Source organism: Anser anser (genome assembly GCF_964211835.1).
Source record: "Anser anser genome assembly, chromosome: 2".
In the NCBI taxonomy this organism is placed as follows: domain Eukaryota; kingdom Metazoa; phylum Chordata; class Aves; order Anseriformes; family Anatidae; genus Anser; species Anser anser.
The window spans coordinates 24,158,813-24,185,961 of NC_139721.1; the positions used below are offsets into that span (position 1 = coordinate 24,158,813).

Here is a 27,149-nt window from a genome sequence, read left to right on the forward strand (position 1 = left end):
ACAGCTACACTTCTCCATTTGCAGAAATATTCAAGCTCCTTCAGACTATGCCTGAAATGAAAATGACTAATACTTGAAATTTAGTTTAGCTCAGACAAAAGTTAAAGCAACAGAAAGTGTAAAAGCCATGAAGTTTTCTCTTAATAAGGCTAATAAGGCAGCTACTAAGGCTTTTGCAGAGTTCAGAGAAAGCCTGCCCACTCAGAGGTGAATCCACAGCCTGGAAATCATGGAACCTTTCCCTGACTTCAGCGGGGCTGGAACCAGCCTTTCTGCACTATTGCCATTTGTTTTCCTGCTAAGGTTTTGTTTCTAGGACAGTTTATCAATGGAGGCTCAGATTTACATCATGCCACACAAAAATTTTGGTTCATACATTGGCATGAATTCAGTTGTAGTAGAGAAGGGAAGTAAAACCTGCCTTTGCATCCTTCTGAAGTACGTTATTTTACCGGCAATGGTGCCAATGTCCTGGCTTAGTCGGATGATTATATAAGCTGTCACGTTGCTGATTTGGCAGTTTCTCCTACTTTCTCTAGTTCCACTTGCTTCAGAGAAGGGCGGTGGAGAGTTTGGTCCGTTGACTTGGGTTCATCCAAGGAGGCTGACTCACCCAAAATGCCCAGATTCTCTGGGGCAATGCCTAATCTGCAACCGTATTCAAGCCCTCCAAGACAACTTCAGATTTGTGTGAGTTTATTACACTGTCCTTGAATGTTTCCCAATAACCCTTTTCAGATACATAGTAAACTGTTTCCTAAATGAACTCCAAGCCAGGACACGAGCCTCCCTCATTCATTTATATGCTGCTGGCTTCATGCAAACAACACTAGCTCTGCGGTTTTGTGAAATGGACTCATTTATCACTGAATGTGATGGTGATGATACCACCACCCTTTACTTATGTCGGATGCCTCACAGCTGTCTGATCAGACAGATTTCTTGGTTTCTCTGGCAAGGCTTCATGAAAGGCACAATGCTAAAGATGAAAGGTCAATTTTATATAATGGATGAAAACAATGAGTAGCAGATTAAACTAGCTTTCTGGTAAATGGTGCCATTACTTTCCAGTAAATAATGTCATGAATTACTTGATGAATAACATAAGTTGTGAGATTAAAAAGATACTCATTAAGTGATGGAAAATTAGGCAGCTCTATAAACTCAAATATGCCTTTGGTTTTCTTTCCAGTATGATCTAGTCCTTAAAACATTTACTAACAGGTCATTTTAGCTAGACTAACTAATGAAATCTGTGTATGAGTTTAAGCTAAATTCACTCTATGGAGATAGTACTCTTTAAGCAGCCTTTATTTTATGATTTACAAAAATGTGAGATGCAGCCCCTAGGAAACATTCTTTCCAAACATCACATTCAAAAGACTCTGAGCATTCCCCCACAATCCTTGACCCCCTGACCCTACTCACCACTTGCATCACAGCCATTTTAAGCAATCATTTCAATTTCTGATCATGAGTCAAAAGCACCTCCCCTGCCAGTAAATACATGGAGAAAGTTTCTCTGCAGAGGTAGGAGCTTTTCTGTGGATTTGCTTCCAGGGAAATTACAGCTGGCATGGCTTCTAGCCAGAACAGCAGCCGGAACCATTCCTTCCTCAGTGGAAGGGAATTGCTAAAAAGAGGAAAGATTTCCAGCCTAAAATACTGAATTCTGTTGTTTTTACAGAAGCATAGAAGCCAAAATCAGTGGGGAATCTTGCATGAAGGACAGGAGGAAATGTAATCTGGTCAAGTAAGAAAATATGTTTAAAGTAACTGTCTTTCAAACTCCTCAGCAGAGCTGGACATATACTAAAGAGCACTTATGAGCCATAGCTAGTGGGTCTGTGAACAGGAAAAAGCAACTCTAGAAAGCACTTCTAGGAAGCATAGTGGAGGGCCATAAATATATCTTGTTAATACTGAACTTGATAAGCTGAGAAAGAAATTACAACAAGTAGCTGACTGTGACCCCAAGGAGACTCGTTTTAGTAATACAGCAAGGTCTCTTCCAGTTCTCTGTCACCACATTTAAAAGCCACTTCATGTAAGTGTGTTTTAGCCATTTTATTTTCTCTTTCATAACCACTGGTGTGAAAGAGTATCTCTTTGCACAGAAAGGTTGCTGTGCACATGTACCCCTCTCTGCAAGACCTCACAGAGGGCTCTGTGTGTCAGTCTGTGCCCTCTCCTCTTCATTTTGAAGGTCCAATCACTCAGGCAGAGAGCAGAAATAGGAAGTTGCACGTTACTTAGGAAGACGGTGGTTTACTTCAGAAAATAAAATAGCAAATAGTCAAATGGTTGCAACTTGCACCTCTGCCATTAGAGAAGGAAGTGACTTGTTAGTGGCATCTGGATTGAATTGTGTGGGTGTGCTATCTCTGGTATACCCACAAACAAAGATTTTGGTAGAGTTAGTCACAGCTGTGCACACTCAAGACATGAGAAGTAGCACCATAAAAGCCTCTGTCTACCTTCTATGGTTCTTCTCAGCCACCTTACGCCTGCAGAACTTCTCCATGCTCTCATGCACGAGCCCATCCCCACAAGAGCGTCTTCTTCTCAAGTCTTCAGCCAGTGAACACAGACCAGTGGTCAAAATCTCCAAGTGAGTCATGCCTGCCAGAACAATGGGCTTTGTTCCCTGGGCACATGGTGTTGGAGAGCCTGTTGAGACTCCCTCTCCTCCTCTATCAGACAGGGCTGCAAATCAGCTGAAGATTTTAATCAGACAAACAAATATTTATACAGTATCATTGACCGTTGCAGCCCAGGGTTGCTGTGGAAAAAAACAACACTGTAAATTTTTATAAACATCTCTTGCTCATGTCCTCTTCTTTAGAAATTACAACACATTTGCTTTCTAAATTATTTTCGGGGGGGTGAGGAATGAACAACAAAAATACACATTTTGCAATTATAATTCAACTCCAATTTAGCCAGAGGAAGTGAATTTGCAGATATATTTTCATCCAAACTGGCCTCCTTTGATATTTCCATCTTTTTCCATCTTGTCTGGATAACCAAACACAGATCATAGGAAAAAAAAAAAAAAAAAAGAATCTGCTATTATTCATTTCTTCTTTCTGGCTGCTGTAGGGACCTCTGTTTATTGTTTGTTTTGGAGTATATAATAGCTTCTCTTCCTTACATGTCTGTTTGCTGGCTTCTGTCTCATCAGGACATGTTACCCTCACTTAGTGCACAATGGGTTTGACAGCTGGGAAACCGTCACCAGGATCTCTTTTTTGAATCATTAGGAAATCTCTACCTAGAGCTCTGAACAGAAAGTGAGAAGAGCCTCCCTCCTGCTTTTCTTGTAGGCACCCAAATCCCAAGTCCAACACTCAAATCCCACGTCCATCACTCAAATGCCCAGATGATTCCATAAATGGGGCAGGTTGTTCCTCAAGCTCCTCTCCTTGACGCAGATTAGGCAACTGCCACCTGTCTCTCTGTGCCTTTTCAGCAAGCAGCTTACTTTTGGTAAATTAATTCATTCTCATTATCTGCATTCACAGTCATTCATCCTGCCCAGAGGTCCAAGCTATGTTAGGGTTTTGGGACAGACTATAAAACTTAAGAGCAAGATACTCTCTTGCACAGAAGAATGGGTAACCTGTGCAGGTGACATTCAGTCTTTTGTCTTCTTGCTCAACATGGGGAAATAAAAACTGCCAGGTTTGGTCTTCAGCTATCTTGAAAAGTGAAGTCTGATGTAAGCCAGTCTGGACTCCTTTGACAGATCTCACAAGTATAGAAACATAGAATCATTTAGGTTGGAAAAGACCTCCAAGATCATCTAGTCCAACCTTTAACCTAGCACCGAAGAGTGCTAGTGACTAGTTTCTAGTCAGGTAGAAGTGACTGAGATGACTCCTGCCAGACTTTGCTTACCCACTGTTGGACAAGAGGTGTGCACAAAAGGTGGGCACGATACCAGGACAGCCCAGATATGGCTCAGGGGCTCACGAACCAGACCCCTGTGTTCTGGTTCATCAGCCATTCTGCAGAGAGGTGCACCCTCAGGCCCCTTGGGAAACGGTAGGCAGCAACTGTAGGCCCATATAAAGGAAGTTAAATAGTGGAAATTGTAAAGCCAGGCTTACCAAGGTATGTCTGACTTTTGTTATTTGTTCATTTTAAAATACTAAATTCTACACTTGATGTTTTGTTCCAACTACCCTAAACTGTTAAAACACTAAACCAAAAGTCTCTGCCAATCTGGAAACAATAAATCTTGATGCTGGAACATTAATCGGGTTTCCAAACACCCTCCTAAATAGCACTTAATTTGAATTATGGATACTAGCTGCAGCTCTGTTCAAATAACAACGACAAGCATGGTTCCATCACACTAGGACGTGACTGCAGCTTCACAGTTGTATCACTGAGCTGAGGGGTCATTTCTAATTGCTGTGTTAGCAGAAATCCACCATGGCCAACACTGTTTGGAAATGCCATCAAGATGTTTTCTGCAGTAGTGCTTGATGTGAAAGCGAAGCCTAGGCTCCAGGCTGTGGCCACTGCAAAATGTTTCTCAAAACCAAGACCTGATCTGCTTTGTTTTCCACTCAGATTGCTTGGATGGGCCCTTGAAATGCTGGCTGTAGTCTCCCTGTGACCTACAGGCCACATTTCAGCAGAAAACAGTTTCCCCAGTGCAACAGGCTTTCTCTGCTAATTGCAGAGCTGAACTTGACCTTGTGCTCTTGCAGGAGAGGAGCTCAGTGGTTGATCATATCTTTCTTAGCTCCCACTTATAATAACCAGCTATAGAAATCATCTAACAAAACCCATAGCACATATTTTGCAATCAAGACAAGCAATAATTACCTCAAACTGCACTACCTGAGTGAAGAACGATGGTTCCCCATTTCTTCATGTGTTTTCAGTATGTTTCTGTCATATAACTTCGCAGATGAAAAACATTTTGAGAGGATGCAGAGATTACCAACATTAAGAATAAGGCATCCAAAACCTCATCCAGATATTTATAAAAATTTCCTAGCCAGCCAGCACAAGGACCAGGCAGATTTAGAACAAAACAGTCAAACTGCATCAGCTGGAGGATGTGATCAGCAATTCTGTAAATAGTCAGCTGCATGGTAGGTCTGCAGTACCCTTGGTTGTGCAAAATGTGCCACATAGAGTAGAATGTAAAACTTTCAAGGCACATCTTTAATGTTTCTTCTGTTCTTTTAAGATTTTTAAAACCAGGTTTGAAATAACCTTTTGTCTGGAGCTAGTTACCCTTGAGAGTTTTTGCTGCATGGATATGGTCCTGGCCAGCCTGCTTTAAGTGGCTCTGCTTGAGCAGGAGCATTGGACCAGATGAGCCCCAGAGGTTCCTTCCAACCTCAACTATTCCGTGATTCTGTGATTCTGTTTTTAAAGGCAGTTTTCTTATGATCATTCAAAAACCAACCAACCAAAAAACAAACACACATTAAAAAAAAAAAAAAGATTATTTCTTAAACTCAAAATAAATAAATAAATAATCATTCTTAACAACCTGTTCTTAATTTCTGGACCCTAAATATTGAAAGGAAGCACTTTGCCCATAACTGCAAATAATAAAAAAATCCTGTTCATTCTTCTCAGCCACTCTACTGCTGCCCAGTCTGACTAAGCCTGATGAATTTCTAGCTCAGATTACAGTAAGCCCTCCCACATCTCACAGGATCATTTCTGAATTGTAAACAAGAACCCAAAAATACCCTCATGGTGCAGCTGTGCTTGTGGCCAAACTTCAATGTGCTATATTACTTTAATTTGACTCTTATAAGCATGAACAGATTCACATCTTCAGGCAGGAAAGCACCCCATCAGTGGTTTCTTTTCTCTTGATTTGTATGCATGCCTCTGACTCTCGCTGTGACTGCCACAGCCAAAAGGAGAACCAGATCTCCATTTCACTCAGCCTTGCATAAATAAAAATATCATTAAGCGCTATTTAAAATATGTTACATTTAACAAATTGACATGAAATCCCTCACAATTTATTGCACTTGGCAATATTAATAAATGTGGTCTATATTTTACAAATCAAGAACATGTTTGCTGGAGGTGTGTGCACTTGAAATCACTTCTATCCAGAATTTTGCTCTTATTTCCATCAGGAAGTGTTTTCTTCTGTTTTACTGCATACATGTCTATCGGAGTGACTACAAGATACGTTTTAGTCAAACAATATATTTTCTCTCTTCCCACCAGATGGGAAATGCTTTCTCCTCATTGAAAATGTCATCTTGTATTGATTGTCAATCACTATAAATGCATTACTAGCTTAAATTGGTTCCTTTAAAATAAATTAAAAAAAAAAAAGAATCAGAAGACAGAACAATGGGAACAAGTAAATATCACAAAATCCTTTGCCTCTTTACTATGAAAAGTCTTTGGGTTAAGTCAGTAATGCCATCCTCCTCATCCTTATGTGAAATAAATTTGTTACTATTTTTTCTTTTTCTAACTAAAAGGAATATTTTTTCAAACTGTCACAAATCACAGACCTTTATACATTCCACAGGTGCTGGTAGATGCAGAGAGGTGTGTCAGTCTATAACCCACTGAAGTCCCTGATATGGCATTTGCATGATACATCTGCCTCATAAAAGGCTACAGAAGCTCCTGTTTTCTACCTGAGCTAAAGCTTGTACATACAACTCAACTAGAGGAGCGAGCATGCAAGTCATGTTGTTGGTTTTTTTTTGTTGTTTTTTTTTTTTTAATCCAGCTTATTTGGAGTCTCACCTTTTTACACCTTCTCTGAGCAACTTGTAAACCAGCTCAGATACAATTTCCTTGCAACTGTGAATCCTGCAGCTTTCTAGACTCAGATGGAGACATTTGGCCAGACATCTCTCCCTTTGACATCTCTGAGCAACCAAGACCCCAAATCAGTCCTGGGTCAGAGTCTGCCCTTCAAGGAAGAGATGAAGGCAGACATGAGCAAGAAGGCAGCAGGATCTGCTGGAATACTGAAGCCTTTGGTTCAGATATCAAAAATGAACCAGAGGTGAGTGGATCTGCAGAAATGCACCCACTGGTTTCAACCATCTTTGGACAGCTGGTCTTTCATTAACCCAAACACAGAACCAATGAGATCCTCATGCAAAGTGTACCAATGTGAGAACTGTGCTGTAAATGCAATGTAAAATTCAGGGGTTGATCCTCAGACTGCCTTGCTGGGATTACCTGCAGCTCCTTTCCTGTAACCTCCAGGCGTTGCCCCTTGTTGCTCCCGCCCAGGTTAGCCTGTTGACACTCTTTTGTACATCCAGGGGCAAGCTGGAACTTTATGGCAAAACTTACAAATCAAGACGTTAGACTGCCTTATCGCATTTAAGTATTTTAAATAATTTCTTTTATGATGAAAGGGCGTTTTATGTTCATTGTTAAAACTGTCAGGGCTCATTTTTCTAAATTTGTGGGTTTAAACTAAGCCAACTATTATGCTTACTCCTGATGGGTACGCTAACCAGATTTCACTACCTGCCTTGTCCTTTCTGTTATGTATTAAAATTCTTACCCCCCTTCTTCATTGATAGCACTGTAAATGTGATTTGATGAATCTGTTGTCAAGAGGCTGTCATTCTTTTCAGTTTCATATTTCTCAAATGAAAATATGTTGGAGATGAGATTATGTACTCACAAACACATGCTCTTCTCCCACTGTGCTTCTTTATAGCAAGGCTGATTTTGACCAGCTGACCTCAAATCAGCAGAAACATTGCATGTGTTCATACTTAGGGGTTGGTGGTATTTTTTTTTATTTTTATTTTTTGCATTATTCTGCCCTTGCATTCTCTGTAGCTGACTTTCAGTGAAACAACAATACAAATAAGACACTCCTAACTGACATTATTTAGTTTATTAATCAGAGCTACAAAGAAGAACAAAGGGTGTTAATTATTCTAAATATATAAATATTTTTGTCATCTCAACTCTTCTCGGTCTTGAAAAAGGTGATCCTATATCACCTTTGCTGCTGAATCCCATCTCATATTTGCAGAAGCAGTTTCAATAAAGTCCTTTTTATCGATCCTCTTTAACTTCAGATACCCAGATGTTCTGTTGAGAGTCATGTCTTGACTTTGCAAAGGCATCATGAGCATCACCACTGGGTGTGTTTATTCATTTTACCAGTTACTTTCTCCTGTGCTCACACTACTTGTCTGCAGTAGTGGCTGGGACTTATTTCCAACAACTTATTTTATGCAAAAATATTGGCATAAATCATATTGTCAGAATGGAAAACAAGTTTAAAAAGTAGCCGTAGGAATTCACTGCCTTGTGAAAAAGGCTGGGGGAAAGATAGAAGGTTTTAAGAGTTACTAACTTGTGAAGTGGAGCTTAGCCGAGGAAAAGATTGGGTCCAGGAAATATGTCCACAGTGAAATATGTAGACGTATGGAAGGACTGGACATTCTTCCCAGATAAACTTTCTTGATATTAATGGCTGTGTTTTTAGCATTAAACGACTATTCCATCCAGATTTGGGACAGAATCCAAGGATTTTGTTGCATTGAGGTATGCATTTAAATGGCATCTTGACCTGGGGCCAGAATTCAGGGGCTCCTTTGGGGTGGCTCTGTGCAGTTAGGGGAGTCATGCCCGCGCTGGAGCTGCTTGCCCTCTGAAATGTGCCATCACCCAGCTGCAAACACTCCCAGCTCCTCTTCCAGGAGCTCCTTACTAAAACATACTGTACGCTATACTAGATAAGGGCAAGAATTTCAGGGATTTTTTTCAAATGATTAAAGAAGTTGCATCATTGCTAATACATCATCTCTAACACAGCACTCTCTGCCAAGGAAAATCCCACGCAATCACATAAAGGCAACAAGCAAAGCAGCAGACATGAGCAAACCCAGAATTCCTGAATGCCTGTGTTAGACTGCTACTGTTGCCTACAACACAGACTTCACATGAAAGACCCAGTACACTGATCCATACATTATTTAGACATCTAAGCTGCTTGCCCACAAATCTCCAAGGCTAGGCAGTGCAGGCTGCCTGGGGAGACGAGAAACAACAGGTACAAAAGGCAGACCCCTAGCCCACGTTGTACTCAATTAATGATAATTAATGATACAAAGGGAACTTGGGAAACATTTTTGAAGATTTATTTTTTGTCTGTGTGGGAAGCAATACAGGTTTATTTACTAGAGGAGTATTATAAGAGACAAAGGCACTTTCAGAGGTTTTATGTGGCACTGTTTCGTAACCATTATCAGAGTCCATATCTGAATCTGTAAAAGTTACCGTGGGTAAAAGTGCTCTGGTAACTTAGGACAGCATGTAGAGAGTCCATTCAATAAGTGGGACCCCAAAGTTAAACTCCATGTGCAGCTGGAAGAAGGCAAGATTCAGGCAGCACTGTTCTCACAGGGCAGGCTGGGAGGTGTGATGGCAGATGTGCACCTTCTTGCACACCACAGCAGGGCAGGACTGCTGTGGGTAGGACAGGGTAGGATAAAACTGGGCAGGAGAGGACTTTTCCATGTGCTGTACAGAGGGAGCAAGTGCAAGCAAATCCTTGGGCTCATCTGTTGGGCATTCAGCCCTGGGGCTGTCTGCTTCCAAGGGTAATGCTGTATTCCTTTTTTTTTTTTTTTTTAATTATTTTTTTTGTGCAGAGTGATACTGAGAAACAGGTCTAGGAGCAAGGCTAGAGAGGCCAAGGCTGGTCTGACCAGCACCGTATCCTATGCAACGCACAGTGGAGTGCTCTCTGCCCAGCTCCCACAAGAGAGAGGTGGAAGGCCAATTTGAACAAGTGTGCACACAGATGGCTCTTCCATCCGAGGTAGACTCAGAAGCCTCAAAAGGACTTCCAGAGAGGATGTCCAAAGCTCCAACACAGGAAGAAATACATTTTGTCATTCTGATGGATGTTGGTATGGTATATTTTTAAAACTCCCCCAGTAAGGACATTCTGAAGCCTTTCAAGTAATCTATTATGGGGCTTCGTTGCCTTACTGACAAAAACATGTTCTTCTCTCTAACCAAAACCTTTCTTGCTACAATTTAAGTCCATAACTTCTTTTCCTAACCACAACAGACAGAAAGAAGAAATTATTCCCTTGTGGCCAACAGCAGCCTTTTTTATGTTTGATATTTGCTGTCATATTCTGCCCTCAAATTTTTCTCCTTCAGGGTAAGTAATTCCAACTCCTTCAGTCTTCCTTCCCTCTCCTGTTTTCCAGACCCCCATCATTCTCCAGATAGACTGCTTCTGGTTGATTCACATCTATCTCAAAGCATGGCACTACAGTGGGAAGCAGCAGTTCCACAGAGGCTTTGCCAAAGCTGAGAGGAGCAGAAATAGCGCTTAGCCCAGTAGTAAGTCTGGTAATGGTAGTCCAGTAATGGTGGTCACCATTCAAAGTCTGGGTGCAGCACTGGATCTTCACCAAAACTGGGTGCATCCACTGTCAAGGATCCTATGATCCACTACAGCCTAAAGTCCTTTTCTGCAGAACAGCTGTCAAGCCAGTTGTTTTTACATTGTGTTTCGGCATTTGTGGTCTTATCTCATGAAAGCATCCATAATATTACTGTTTTAGAGAATCTTAAAGTACTGTTCACTTGATAGCATCCTCCTTTTTTTTTTTTTTTCCAGACTAAATCTCCAGTTCTTCTGGAATTCCAGTCCTGTCCTCCAGTGTATTCCAAGTCCCTCTAAGTTGTTGTGACAGCTTATTTAAAAAGCATTTGACTGCAGCCCAATCTTACCAGCACATGTCGCTAGGGAGGAGACCACAGACCACAGACCACACACTGCAGTTGTTCTGATGTGCTCACTTGGGTCCATGGGATGGAGGCTCTCCATCCCTGTAGTAGCACCTTTTTGGAGCCACAGTATTGGTACATCAGCCTTCCCCCATGAACCGCAAACAAAACTCCAGTGCAGAGGTTAACCCTGGGTCACTGCAGTAGGGTCTGCTTGCCTAAAGCTAAATTCTGTTTAAGCAAAGGTCCATGCTTTTCCTTCCTTATGTTTCTACTAGGAATTTCAGGTCAAGGGATTTCATCAGGAAAAGAATTAAAAATTTTCTCGCTTTTCTCTTCCATGGTCAGTGTGTTCAGTATGTCCAAAAACTATCGTGAAAAACAAAAACAAAAACAAAACAAACAAAAAATAAAAACAAAAAAAAACAGGGTGTGAAGCTGAGTAGGAGTAGCTCAGTTTTGAGTACAAGGCATGAGGCAGTAGGATTTTCTTAGAAAATAAAAAACATTAAAAACACAGAGAGCACACGTTATCTTTAAAGTTAAAAAGCTCCACACTGTGCAATAACATAATATCCATTGAGTGATTTCATGAGAAAAATGTAGCTGAAACCTTTTTCAGTTTAAACTCTAGTTTGTCTTCTAAATTATTAGAAAATACCAGAGAAGATGTTACCTAAATTTTACGTTATGTGGTCCCAATTCATTAAGCTTCTTTGCTGTAGTGTATTCAGTTCTACAGAAATCTGTGTCCAGCTCTCAAAGCTTGCATGCTAGACATAGGATCCTGCAAGTCAGGATGAGGAGGAATTGTTTAGGGCTCACCAGGAGCATCCAGTGGACATTTTCTTTTGTATAGATTATCCTGCTAGGCAACAAAATCATTTGAATCTCAAATTTGGGTTATTTTTTTTTCCCATACCACAGGACAGAAGCGGTCATTTGCCTCTTTTCATTACTGTCTTCAAGATCAGAACTAACACCAGTGAGGCTGTTAGGGTTATAGCTATATCAGGAGGACCCGGTAAAACTAGGAGGAGACTCATTCTCAGATTTTCTTTTTTATGGCAGCAAAGAGAAATTTCATGTCATTTCCTATTGAAACAAATTATCTACATTCAAAATTTTATTTAATTTTGCATTTTGCAAAAGTAATACTTGTATTTTACGAGTCCGTTAAACAATGAAAGTTATTTTCCCTCTCTTTCTATTCTGCTCCAGTTAATTAGGTAATTATTGTCCATTATTCCGAACTTAAAAACTAACCTTTCGTAAGATACCACTACATTATTTCAGTATCTCACATTACCAAAATGTTTCAAACTTCTGTTCTGTGACTTAATCACTTCCAAGTGCTTCTTCAAGAAATCACTGAAAACATTTCCAGGTTTTATTAAGATAACTAGATAGGGAGAAATAAGAAATACACAGAGCATTTCAGTTATAATACAGATTAAAAGTACCCCTCTAATACCTAAATTAAACGAAGTACTTTGTGACCAAGAAATATTCTTTTAGTTTTGTGTCTTAGTTTGCATTCATAAACACCTAGTATAAATATACAGATCTGATTCAAGTCCTGTCATATTCCGATTTTCATATATAAAATGCAAATCTGAAAATACTAGTTTTGCAAAAATTGATTTAAAATAATTCTTAACATTTTTGGTTATCAAAATTCCTGTGTGAGTCTATACACCAAATCTTGGGCAAATATGAACCTAGCAGAGGTGTTTCTGGTACGGTTTTTCAATTTAACTCACCAGAACTCACAGGTGTATATGACCTCCTCTATATCTTAACCTAAGCTGGTTTATTGCTTCCTTCCAGAGTGCTGTACCATAGCTGTATTTTAGGGAAGACTTCTGTACACTGCTTTCAGAGGGGTGTACTCTGGGACCACTGATGTTTGACTACTTCAAAAAATCCTTCAGCCTGAAGAGATTTTTTGCATTTATGTTTATTTAAGAGCATTTCAAGTTACTGAAAGGACAAAAGCATCAAGTGCAGATCACACAGGACCTAAAAATCATCTCCCAGCCTGTTGCATTTTGCCTTGAATCTGTGAAGTTGCAGGTTTACAGCTAACATAGTTGAGACCTACTTCATAATTCGGACCTGAACGTGGCCTTCCATATTGCTGCAGATTTGACACATGTGTGTGCAATCATAAGCAACCCCCCAGATATCTCTCCTACAGCAAATCCTGTAGCAGTATTATTATAACCATACATAGCTACATATAATATCTGGAATCCAACCAGCAGCCAGATTTGAGGGATCATCCATAAAAGTTTCACATAGCTAAAGAGAGCAGTCAACCCACTCTTAATAAATTTAACATTTTCACAGATTCTCTGGTCAGCTTCACAGGCTAAGGTACTCTTTAAAGAGACATATACATTTATATGCATGTACTCAGGTCACCTGGAAAGCATCCAAAGCCTTCCTTAAAGCAGTCAAGCACAAATTTCTAGCTGTATTAAGCAAGATCTTTGTGCTGTAGTCATGATACTGCTCACAGCACTGCAGATTTATTTGGTGTAGCAGTGGGTTCAACAGAATTTCAGACCTGCAAATATGTCATAAGATAAGCATGTCAGAGGCTGTGGGTATGTCAGGTAATTTGACTTGTACACCTATCTTTGTTCTGGCATCTGCCCATTTGTGATATACACAAATGATACAGCATAGGGAGTACAGAAGACCTGACTGTTACTGGTACTTGTTAAAGTAAGACATAAAATGGTAAATATTATCTATCTATTTGGTTTAGAGAAGTCAGGCAATATATTTCTGGCAGGCTGAAAGACTGTCTGATGTGGTACATGACATTTGTATCTGATACATGATTAAATGCCAACATGTAAGTTGAAACTCTACAGGTCTGTTTTACTGTATGGTTTCTAACAAAAAGATGTTTAACAGTGGTAGGAGAAAATACATGTTAGAAATAATCTCAGTCTGAAAAAGAGCATACTACATCTTGTGAGCAAGGGCTCACCTCTAAGAGTCATCACAGGTAGCCTGCTGTGGATGTTGGTGCAGAAGAGGAAAGAAGCAAGGACACAGAAAACAAGTAGTGACCTGGCATTAAGTGGCAGGTTGAAGGCTGTCTCTCCACTGGGCTGAACAACATGGTAAGAAGGCTTGAAAATGGATGAAATCTGAGGTTTTCTGGGTTGCAAACTTTGATATGGGTCCAGATGTTGCAATAACCTACATTATGTGTGCAATAGTCATAGTAACCGAAGCATACTGACACTTGCACATCACCAGGAGCTGAGCTTCAGTGTCTGAGCTGCCTGTATTTTTCAGCTTAGATTAACTTCATCAAAAGCAGGCATCTGGACATTTGCACATATGGGTCAAGCTCTTTTAAAATAAGCTCCCTGAATTCTTATGGTTCCTTATTCTAGAATTAGGAATAGTCTCCAGGGTCTTCATGGGGAATGGTCTATACCTATTACTAAAAGAAGGTGCCTCGATGGACTGAATGGTAAGAGAAAAGCAAAGTGTCAGCTCCAGCCAAAAAAGAGCAGAAAATGCTTCTTGCAACTTAGAAAGACCTCAGATGTAAAAAAGTCAGAGAGTGTTTAGCAATTATCTGTGTTTGGCAGTCTCACATTTGTATGCCTACTTCTGATGGATCAGGAAGCAGAAAAGTCAGGGTAAAGGCAGCAAGGCTGGTGGTTTTTTTTTCAGTATTTTGAACCCAACTAGGAGCAACAAATATTGAGGGAAACACTCAGTGACCTTTCATTACTTCTCAACAAGAAGAATTAATACAAGAATTAACATAATGAATATTTTGGTCAGCACTCTTATTAGCCACCCATATTTCTAAAGTCTGTCTTTTTCTCTCCATGTTTACTTGAACTGAAAAGGGCAAGGGAGCATGTCTTAAGGGAAATACTATCTGGAGGGCATCAATAATGCCATTACAGTTTAATAACAATTCATATATAGTCATTCCCTAATTGGAAAATTAAGCATACATTGATTGATACGTACAGTTTCTGATGTCTACTAGGTGGTCTAAATATTAAAACAATCCCCAAGGTATTTTTCTTCATCAAGCCCAGGTTTCTGGTTATTTCTGCAAATTAAGAAGACACAACACTTCCACCTTTCTATAGCGTTCGCCTTCTCTAAGCTACCAAGAAAGTTATATTTCGTCATGAGAGAGGCAAATGAGAGGCCTAGTTGAATACAGGACCAGTAGATGAGAACACCCAATCCAATTCCATCCTAGCCAAAGCCCTCAGCATGCAACCTGTTGGAAAGGAAGAACAGCTCATATATAAATTACCAAGTTTAATAGGTGAAACTCAAGCCATTAATCTTTATGTAATATTTTAAGATAAAAATCTACATAAATATAGTCTTTTATGTTTTTTAGTTGTAGAGAGCATATGGTTTCAAGTCTTTTAAAAAGTTTTTAGTGTTTTAAAGGCTTTTAGGTCTTTCAAGTCTTTAGATTTTATAGCATATATGGTTAAAAATAAGCAAGGAAAACAGTTTGCAAGAGTAAACAGATGAAGTAATTTAATTAGCAGCTAGAAGCTATCCCTTGTGCATTCTGAAGGGTAGCTTACAAGTGTATTAACTTAAAATCATTTTAACAGTATTTGAACTGAAGTCTTGCTGGAGAATCTTAGCAATTTATTGCTCTTATTGATATACTTAGGCCTCTTGTTATTACGGTGGCTATAATTGGAGTGTACAGAAATTGGTATTAGTATTTGGATTCGAGAGCTGTACTTGATAATTATGGGAACTGTAAGTGAGAACCACTCCAAGGAGCATATGCTTGCAAATAACAGCTTTGTGTGTGTCCAGGACACATGCAAAGCCATAACATGGGTGTGGATGTTGATACAGAGACAGTCACCAGTTTACTGAAAGTTTTCGCTGGTGTTAGTTACTAGAGCTTTATACTTGAGTAGTTCAACCCAAGCAGAAGTCGTGCACATAAGACAGAGTCACACTAAAAGATATCTCCAGGCCAACAGTCCTACTAGTCACCGCCCTCCTTACCTGCTCTCTTCCATGTTCAGCTGGCCTGAAATAAACACTATCTGCACCATCCCTCAGTAATATCTGCTCCCCCTGCCATTTCTATAGCTACCAGTGGCACTAAAATCACCATCCATTTTCTGAATACATGCTTTTCAAGATCCAGCAATTAATTTAGCCTTGCAACATCTTTTTCTCTGTTTCTGTATACTAAGAAATTTTCTGTTTTCTAATACCAAGATGAAGCATGGGCTCAGCTTTAAGTGAAACACCACTAATTCCAACTTATTCAATGGGCTAGTGGGACTTACTGGGCTGTGGATGAATGAGTATCCCTAAGGATCAGCTTAGGGTTAGAGCCCATGGTTACAACATAGGATCTTAGAATCATTTAGGTAGGAAAAGGCCTCTGAGATCATCAGGTCCAAACATTAACCTAGCACTGCCAAGTCTACATTAAACCACGTCCCTGAGAACCACATCTACATGTTTTTTGAAGACCTACAGGGATGGTGACTTAACCACTTCCCTGGGCAGCCTGTTCGAATTCTTCACAACACTTTCAGTGAAGAATTTTTTCCAACCTAAGCCTCCCACGACACAACTTGAGGCTGTTTCCTCTTGTCCTATCATTTGTTACTTGGGAGAAGAGACTGATCCCCACCTTGGTGTAGCCTCATCTAAGGTAATTGTAAAGTACAATAAGGTCTCCCCTGAGCCTCCTTTTCTCCAGGCTAAACAACCCCAGCTCCCTCAGCCGCTCCTCATAAGACCTGTTCTCTAGACCCTTCACCAGTTTTATTGCCCTTCTTCAGACATGCTCCAGCACCTCGATGTCCTTCCTGTAGCGAGGGGCCCAAAGCTGAGCACAGTACTCGAGGTGCGGCCTCACCAGAGCCGAGTACAGGGGGACGATCACCTCCCTAGTCCTGCTGGCTACACTATTTCTGATACAAGCCAGGATGCTGTTGGCCTTCTTGGCCACCAGAGCATACTGCTGGCTCATTTTCAGCTGGATATCAACGAATACCCCCAGGTTCCTTTCCTCCAGGCAGCTTTCCAGACACTCTCCCCCAGCCTGTAGTGTTGTTTGGGGTTGTTGTGCCCCAGGTGCAGGACCCGGCACTTCGCCTTGTTGAACTTCATACATTGGCCTCGGCCCATCAGTCCAGCCTACCCAGATCCTTCTGTAGAGCCCTCCTACCCTTGAGAAGGTTAACACTGCCTAACTTGGTGTCACCTGAGAACTTACTGAGCGTGCACTAAGACCTGCCACAGCATCAGAAAATGCTGGTGCTGCAGGATTGGGCCATCTCAGTCTATGGAGGACAGTGAACACAGGTCGCCCGCATGTGGGTGAATGCTTTAACCATGAGGATGTAAACACCTCAGACTGTGACTGAAAAAAAAGTATCCCCACCTCTTCTGAGTGCAGAGTATAATCTGATTGGCATGTGATAAGAGTAAGGAGAAAGTGATAATCCGACCAGGTCACTCAGCTCTTGCTGCTGAAAGAACATCCAGTTTATTAACCCATGCCAGAAGCAAGTGCCAAACTGCTCTAAGCAGTCCATTTAGAGGCAAGGGCAAAGCTCTGGTGATCTAGAAAACTTTGGCCCGAAGAAGGAGACTTAAAGTGAGTCCATGTACTACACAGGAGTTCAACTCCTTTGCCCTGCAGAAACTGTGTTTGTTCAGGTCGTCTGCAACCCAAACTTTTTGTACCTAGATGTACAGGGTGTTTTTTCCTGATGTGGTTTGTTGAATGATACTGCTGTGTTTTTGCAATGTTTTCCATGGCCACAGCCATATCCACAAAAACATCTGAAACCAAATATTAACGTTTTTAAACACAAGCACTAGTTCAAATTGTTTTTCTATTCCTTCAAATGGTTTTTACTGCTATTCACCTGTTCAAAGTCCTTTATTACTATTCACAGTGAAGATGTGGTGCCTCTTAGCTGAGATAGACCATCTTGTACCAGGAAAAACAGACACTAATAAAGAAACAAGCAGCTCTGGAATAATCCAGAGATTGAAGTTCCTTTGCATAAACTATCCCTTTAGTATTTAAGAATAACAAATGCACCCACTGAAATAAGGTTGTGAATGACTCATGTTCAGAAAAAGGCCAAATTTCATTGGGCATTCTGTTTATAACAAATAATTTAACCACTCTAAAAATATTTTGGGGGTTTTTCCTTACAGGGAAAAAAAAAAGCATCTCACCAAAATGAACTTGTTAAAAGGGAAAAAAAAGTCCTCGGACTGGCTCGTAACCCTGCAATCCAGCCCAAATAAGGACAGCATGTGGCTGTGCTATCCCAGAAGCAGACCGTTGACCAGACTGTGCCTGAAAATCTGATACTTCCCCTCTGAGGCGTGGGAGAGAGAAAGCACTCAGCTGCAGCCTCGCAGCTCCTCTCCTGCCCCAGCGCTGGCCGGAGGAGCCTGGAGGTGAAGCTGGCAGGCTCTGCGCCCCTCCAGCACTCTGACCAGCTCTGGTGACACAAGTCACTCACCTGGGGAGCTGGGCAGCACCTCGGACTTTTATCCTTGCACTGACATGCAAGGAATCGCTGCTTGGGTCCAAGTCTGCGAAACTTGTTTTCCAAATCTTGTGCAGTAGGTGGGTTATATAATGTTGTAATGTTATAATGTTGATATAGTTTAAAGTGTGTGAATATCTCACACTTTTGCTTGTATTCTCTGGGTTCTCGGTGCCCCGACCCACTGCTGAACCGTTGCCTTTGACAGCTCCTGCCTCACCGTCCCTCTAATGCTTTCTGACTTACTGGGATTGCACCGATGTGTGGTACAACACTAAATGCATTCCTGAAATTCAAAGAAATTATGTCTATCCAGCTGGGATAATGTACCTCCAAAAATCCAAATACACTTATCAGACATGAGTTATTTTTTAATCGTTTCATGCTGAGTGACCTTTAACAAATCCAAGCTAGAAAAAGCCCATATAGGTCAATGCATGTATTTCCTCCCCTTAATGTGCTCCAGTCTATGGGCAGGTAGGAAAATGCTTAACTTCACAGCCTCCTGCAAACTTCTCCTAAGTGCAACAAGAATTAGTGCTGTTTTGGCTGGGAGCCTGTATGCATAAAATCTTGTGAGTAACAGTTCATCTTACAAAAATGTTGCTCCCTCGTATGGCACGGGTTAGGCAGAATCAGCCTTACCCTGCTAGGACTGCCTGTGACACGTCTCCCCTAGCCCAGAAAATGTGGGAATAAAATGCCACCATTCAGACAGAAGCAACACACGGAAATGCATGGATGCCTGCAAGGTGCAACCACTGTTCTCCGGGATCTCTTCAGGAAAATAGTCTGACATTGGAGAACAGAACACAAGAACAAGGAGACCGGTGTGTGGTGATGACCAATGAGGCTGAAGCTGCTCCTGGTGAAAGGCGTGCTTGAATTATGGAAACAGCAAAGGGAGACAGAAAACAGCAACACAACGTTCAAAAGAGAAGCTATGTGCAAGAGTGAACTCTTGAATCTAACACCATAGATTGCTTAGGAGCACAGATGAAACCACGATCATGAACCATAAACACCAGGTCACTGTAGTTTAGTTTAGTTCAGTTTAGTTTTGCATGTTTCTCAGACTCCCAGGGTTGCTGAGGCTGGCCAGGCCCTCTGGAGCCACCTGGTGCCACCCGTGTCCAAGCAGGGACACCCAGAGCAGGGTGCCCAGCACCACGTCCAGGCGGCTTCTGAAGGGCTCCAAGGAGGAGACCCCACAGCCTCTGGGCAGCCTGTGCCAGGGCTCCGTCACCCGCACAGCACAGAAGTGCTCCTGGTGCTCAGGGGGAGCCTCCTGGGGGCCCATTTTTGGTTTGTGCCCATTACTTCTTGCATGTTTGTTGGGATATTGATAGGGTGAGTGGTCTGTGAACCTTTCAGAAAAAAATATATATATAAAAAATATATATATAATAATAATTTCCAAAGCCTGTGTAATTTTTTGCTGTGCAAATGACTGTAGATTGATTCTTCAAGATAAAACACATGGTTCTATCTGAATAAAATACTTGCTTTTACCAGCTTATTTAAGAAAATACATTCAGCTGGGCAAAAGATGGGCAGAGTGTCTGTATGTCTTGGCATTAGTCTGTGCAGATTTATGGGTCATGTCATATGTATGCAGTCACTCCAGCAGCATAATCCACACTCACAAGCTAGTGTTTCTGGCATCCAGAGTATCATTATTGCTACCTACCTACCTAGCACAGCATACAAAGATTTGCTGCAAGTTCATATTACTGCAGTGGTTCCCTTGTTACATCAGGATCAGGAGATAAATAGCCTTACACTGGGGAGGATGAAATGATTCAGAGTACAACACTGGAAAAAGGTACGTGGAAGCTCACGGTTCATCCCTACCTCTGGGCTGTGGGACCCCAGTGAGGCACATTTCTGTCTTAGAGCAAATGGGATGCAAATTCCCAGTACATGAGTTAAAATGCAACTTGCAGCTATGTTAGAAGCAAATGAAATGAGTGCTCAGAAGCAGCTGAATGCTTTCAACTGCACGGTCCAAATACAGCTTCAATTCAGTTAGTCCGTGAGGAAGGACTTCTTGCCCATACAGAGCATATTGCAGGATTGGGGCCAAAACCAGCAAAATTCTTCTGGAGCACTGAAGACATGAGTGATTTTTGTAACATAATATTTATACCAGCACCAGCCATCATATATCTTGTTTCTGCCACATTCTGGAGAAAGCACTTCACTAGATATTTACTGTTTATACATTTTTATTGATATTATGTATGTTTGGGAAGTCCAGAAGCTTTTATGAACTATACACAGCCCTTGAAATTAAAAAAAAAGAGTTTTTCCAACTGCCCTAAAATAACTTTTTGATGCTATCCTGGGAGTTGCAAGATTCATATCCATTGTTTTTGCATAACTGTAGACAGAAAAATTGTATTCCTAAACTGAGCACCTCAAACAGGCATGCCCAGATCTGGCTGATGAGCCAGAACCCAGTGCCCTGTATCTATTACGGGTCTCTGTTGTAGACTGATGTAATTTGGGGCAGGGGGATAAGAATGGAAACTCCATGTTTATAATGGAAAGAAGGAAACTTCCTGTGACAAGGTTTAGCATAGGCTCAGGGTTGAGCATGAGCTGTTTGAGTGCTGCTCAGAGGTTTGCAGTGCCAGAAGTGGTCCCAGCAGAAATGGATTAGTGGGCAAAGAACAAGTAAGGAGATCAAAAGGTGAAAAATAAACGTAATTTATCGTGTGGCTGTGGTGTTTATGACCTCGATAGAGAAATTAAGGAAATAGCATGGATATCATCACTTTGCATAGGATGACCCTACACACATACAATCTGATCTACTACTCTGGATTAGCTTCTTAAACCTGTGAAAAGGGACAGAGAAATAGACCTAGCTACTTTGCATCGTCTGGCAGGCTCCTGTTTGGGAATTAAACACATGTCAATATCTTTAACATGATCAGTCTCCACAGTAAAGGGACTGAGAGGAGAATTCATACCCAGACTGGGAAATTTCCATGGCAGTTTTACAGTTCAGAAAATATACATATCACACACACACGCATATGCAGTAAGCATAAAAGATTAGCATTGGAACTGACAACTTGTAAGCCAAGTTTTAGCTTTATGTGATTCGAAACAGCTGAGTGATAAATTAAAATAAAAACAAATGCCAGCAGCTCCTTAGCGCTAGTGGGATTGGTGGGTGCTCCTGTCATGAGAGCCTGGTGAATACATATTGTTATAATTGGCCGGGTGGAGGTGGTAGAACAAACGTGACTCTTCCAAGGCAGTGTTGGCACTGACAATAATTGTTAACAGATTTGGTTTCCTATTCACCTCTTTTTTTCCCCTATAGCTCCTTCTTAACTTATCAGCAGATTTTATTTTTGAGTTATTAGAAATTGCATCCTTCTTTTATTGATTCTTGCGAGTTGCCAGCCAGCCACTAATTGCTTCCAGCTCTGGCTTTTCAAAATTACCGATTTCCTTTTAGATACTTTAATCATTCATATATCTTCCTCTCCATTCCTCCACCCCCTTTTGACTTTCTTTGGCTTGAGCTTTTCTCAGAGGAGCAGTCAGCTTAGTTAACCCTAGTAGTTCTAGCCAAGCACTGCTCTCATTCCTATGGCAAAGGGTAGTCAAGAACTGCTGATAAATGTAAATCCTCATCTAACTTAACTCCTAGCTCAAGCAGTCTGAATCCAAATACTTTGAATTTGAGCATCTAGTTCATGTGCTGTGCAGGTGTACACATATATTTTTATATATGCATGCACACATACATACACACATATTTATACTTACATATATGTACTCTCATAAAGTGAGTTTCTGTGTTTCCACGTAAATTTATGTAAATATATATCTTATATAAATATAATATGTAAAAAAATGCATAGCTGTATTTTGTAAAGGAATGGAAGCACTTGTCTTTAAGGTCCAGTATACTTCCCCTCCTGGCCTGATGGCTCTGGGGGCAGAGCAGACCTCATGGCACTGAGGCTGTCAGAGTCACCCAGGAGTCACCAATTAGCAAGTCACCACACATCATCCAAGCAACAGGAACTGCTGACAGATTTGCTGCTAACCCAGGGCAAAGGGAAGGAGAGCTGACAGCTTACAGGAGCTCTCTGAGTGTGAACAAAGATAACTTGAATTAACACACATTCTCCTGGCACTAGAAGTGACTTGCCAAGGTGCAGTATCTGGTGGACGAGCCTGAGCTCTGCAGTCATGGTCTGCACAGCCTGCTTCCCCAGGCTGGAAAACCCCATCACAGCCTCACCAGGTCTTTGTCCTGGGATGCACACCTTGCTACTGCTGTCACCCTATACACACAGCCCTGCACTTTCCATCCACCCTAGAGACATCCCAGCCTGCAAGCCCAGCCTGCTGTGGACCAGCACTTTCCAGGCTATCAGTCCTGTTCAGCTGCTCAGGAGGCTAGCACTTTCCCAGGTGCATGCTCTGAGCTGTCAGCAGCACTTTCAAAAGTGCGTGTCCAATAAAGCAATCAATATAGGACCTGGGGTCACTTGAGGACATTCCTCCTTTCCCTATTGCATAGTCACTTCTTCCCCAGACCTCACCTAAACTACTCCACTGCTTAGCTCAAAGCAACTAATGGCAGCTGCTAAACATATGGTTTAATTTTAGGGATCAGTCACAGTCATGCAAATTAGTTTTCACTTGTGTTAAATGCAAGCAGCAATTAAGAGCCTCTTTGCATAGTGAGAACAGAAGCAATTGGAAGCTGCTGCCCAAAGCAAGATCCTGCCTGAGAAGACCAGTAGTCCTCAGGGTGCAAACAGGAGTGCAGGCACAAAGGTGAAGGGAACGACTGGCTGCAGCTGAGTTCATTAGTAAGGCAAAAGCCTGAAGATGGACGTAGCTTTGGGAGAAAGACGCATTCCTCCATGCCACAATGCTCATTGGAAAGACAAGCTTGTCGAGGGTAAAAAGCAAAGCTTTGTCAGTCTTATTATAGTACTGTTTTGTCCTGTTTAGAACAGACCTCCAAAAATTTGTGACATAGAATATTTTAAAGAGCTAATTTTAAGAAAAACAGGAAGAAAGGCATTATTTCAATAACCAGAATTTGCCATGTCTTTTTCTTCCACAGGTCACTTCCAATCTTATGCATTCTGTTTGGGTTGTAAATGCACTGCAGGAAACATGCTCAGGTTTCTCACTGAGTGGCAGTCAATATCCAGAGATGATGTAGATAACAAGTATCTATATGATGAAATTATGAAATTAGGTGTTTTTTTTTCTTCATTTAAGAGGACTGAATGTTCCTCCTCGTGCAGTAGTTGATGATCTTGTACACAGTTTATAAGACTTTTCGCCAATGAAAAGCATATTTCATTGGCAAAATTTCTGTTTAATAACCAACTTCCATGGTGTTGATGTCAACCAAAATAAAGGTGGGTTCAAAGCTTCATGTTTTCAACCTGTAATGCTGATTGGTCGGTGAGGGTCAACATGACACAACATCACAGTTACAAACCAACTCAGTGCATGTCAATCAGTCTTAAAGCATTGTTTTTCCACTCATATATGCAACAGAGGTTGTGACTCTAGTAGTAAGGGAGAGCTAGCATGTCTCTGTGTGTCCTGAAGTGAAAATAAAATATATATTCTTAAAATAAAATATATATTCACTGCGGGCAAGCCAAATCCTCTATCCAAGCCTGGTCCCTGTTCCAGATGACAGGTTAGAGTATACAGCTTTCCCATTCAGCAAAAACTTCAGTTTTCTGAGAGCTCTAAAAGTCTGCAGCAGAGATAGCAAGTAGCCAAGGAGGGGCAATTCTATTTCCAAATTCACAAACTCACCGTTAAAATTGCAGTCTTGAATTCTTGTCTTATTTCTGTGATAGAACCATGCCCCTTGAGTGATTTCTCATTCAAAAGAACATTTTTAGTCCTTTCTTTGACTTTCTAGAAGCACTACTGTATCACTAACTAGTTGCCTTTTGACAGATAAAGGGGATGTTACAACTGGGAAAAAAAAAAAGGAAAAAGAAAAGACAAAAAAATCCTGACTGTTACAGAAGATTCTTCCTTTTAAATTATGCAGGAGAAATGGTTACCCTGTTGAATCACAGGGGTGCTGTGGCTGGGTAATTTAAAAGATTTGCTGCCTGAGAAAGCACGTTTAAAAATTATATTTTCTTTCTTCAGCTATCAAGATACCACTGGGACTTCACCAGGTCCACAGATCTGCTACATAATGTGTGAATAGCTGTATCTCACCATGGAGTCAAGAGTTGAGCTGTTAGGAATACTATGTAAGTAAGACCAAAATCAGAGTTGATTTGTGTAAGAAGACTTTATAGCTGCATGCAAAAAGCAGGAAGGTCGAGGATGGAGAAATCTGATGAGTAAAATATAAAAAACAGCATATATAAACAAATTGACTAGATGGATTTGCAACATTCAGCATCATCTCAAACAGTTTTATCAAACCCTACTAATCATTTGAAAATAGCAGTTCACTTATGTCAACTCGCAGTTATTGAAGGGAGAGGTAGCACAGTTTTCTCAAGCTTACCAGACACCTGTACGATCTAGCAGCATTTCATACCCCTCCTGCAAATGCATCACCTTTTATTTTTTCATGCTCTTACTATGTTAGTGCATGGTGATCATTCTGGAACTGATTCATCATCCTTGCCTGATGTTATACCCATTTCATGAGCTTCCAGTTTTAACATGCTACTTATGTTCATCCTTGAATATCTGACTGTGCTTTTTGTACTAAGGACCTTAGTGTTCTCCTTGTGCCACCTTCTGCATGTTGTTAGTGCTATTTGCACAATATTCTGAGCCTACAGTGTTAAATGGTGCCACCTTCTAGCCAATAGTCTCTAATTATACTTAATTATACTCAAACAATTAATATCTCCTCAGAAGCTACTTTCCCAGCTTGATCACTGTTCTTGTTCTGATCTTTCCCATCTTCTTGAACATGACTGTATCAAATGACACACTGAAGTCCAACTGGATTGTATCTAGACTTTGTCTAAATTACCAGACAAATATCTTAAAGTTGTCTAATGTGTCCTCATGGACTGTATTATGCTTTTTTTCCCTGCATTTCTACACTTATTGTGCAATGTGGGTGAAAATGGGGAAAACTTACCTTAACCCAACAGCTAGAGGAAAATGTTAAATAAAGCTTGTTTTCCACACAATATGATGCCTCTCCAGGGTGGTATGCACATCATATTACAGAAAAGTTACATCACTGCTCAGTTTTTGACATATTTGTAGAAGATGTGAGAGGACTGTTTTTGACCAACAGCTGTACCCACACTAACTCCCAAGGTAACTCCATTCAAAACTCCTCTTCTTCTAGGAAAGCAACCTCCCCTAGCCTTGGCAGATAGTTTGTGCTTCCTTCTCCTGTTTCGTCACTGAGGACAGAACTGGCTCCCAGTAGGCTGGGAAGGAGCCCAGCCCCAACAGCAGGGTAATTCCCAGCCAGGGGTATCTCCTTGGAAGCAGTTCTCTAAATAAACTTTACAGTCTTTTCTGACTGTAAAATTATTGTTCATTGTTTTGATACTCTGTCTGATCAGCATAATAGATTGGCACAGCTTGTCAAATAAAATGGCAAGCAGAAAGTGTCAAAATCCATCCATTATTTTGCAATGTAAAGTGTAATACCTTGTAGGAATCCAAAGGACTAATGCAATGTTTTCTTCTATGAAATGAAGGATTCATTTCAAATCAAACTGATACTCTGTTCAGCCTACAGAAGATAAGGCTCTGGGATGACGTTATTGCAACCTTTCAGTACTTGAAAGGGACTTATAAAAAAAGACGGGAAGCAACTCTTTGCTTGATTGGATAATGACAGGATGAGGGGGAATGGTTTTAAACTAAAAGAGGGGAGATTTAGATTAGTGGTTAGGAGGACATTCTTCACTCAGAGGGTGGTGAGGCACTGGCACAGGTTGCCCAGAGAAGCTGTGGTTGCCCCATCCCTGGAGGTGTTTAAGACCAGGTTAGATGAGGCCCTGAGCAACCTGATCTCGTGGGTGGCATCCCTGCTCATGGCAGGGGAGTTGGAACAAGATGACCTTTGAGGTCCCTTCCAACCCAAGCCATTCTACAATTCGGGTACAAAGCTGTGATTTCATCACCACATACAAAAATACAAAAAGTATCATTTAAAAGATATTACTTCTGGGCCAGATCATCATATGTCACAAATTCAGATTAATTTAAACAGAGCTGCTTTATTTTTTACCAGTTCTATATCCACTTCTCTTTTCCCCATGGTCTGGAACATTATAAAATATTTCCAAATTTTGGATTTTTTAATATTTTCCAAATGTTGTTAGAATTTTAGGGAAGGGGGGTTATACTTCCCTTTTTCCTGCCTTTTACCACTGTATCTTTCATAAGGTTTTCTTCTTGATTTGACTGAGGATCTGTTTAATAAAAACAAAAAAATCTGATCTAGCTTTTGCTAGCCAACACTGTAAAATTTCAGACAGGTGGGAAATAGCTAAAGAATTGGACATTAAAATCTGTAAAATACTGGTCTTAGAAAAGCAGATATAAAATAAATGACAGGAAGGAAACTTTCTGCTCAGTACTTTAGAAAGTGGCTACTATTGAAAGCAAAGATCAGAATAAATGCAAGGAAAAGTGAACTGTTGTTAAACTCCTAAGTCTTGATTCATTTTTTTGTTCTCATAATAACAACTTTCTTTAAAAGTCCATTTGGCATGTAGGTTCACTATCTGTTTGGGACCGTGAAAAATAATATTCAGTTACTAAAAATTCATATTATTTCTTCAGTCATACTTTCTTTTAACTCCAATTTTCACTGTAAGGAGT

The 27,149-nt window shown here is 40.8% G+C and overlaps 1 long non-coding RNA gene across 1 annotated transcript; it reads left to right on the top strand.

Moving 5' to 3' along the window:
- Nucleotides 1–23,039: 23,039 nt before the first annotated feature.
- Nucleotides 23,040–26,030, top strand: LOC310893304. Its single transcript, XR_014578887.1, has 3 exons — nucleotides 23,040–23,247; nucleotides 24,480–24,586; nucleotides 25,657–26,030. It is a non-coding gene; the product is annotated as an uncharacterized lncRNA (long non-coding RNA).
- Nucleotides 26,031–27,149: the final 1,119 nt, after the last annotated feature.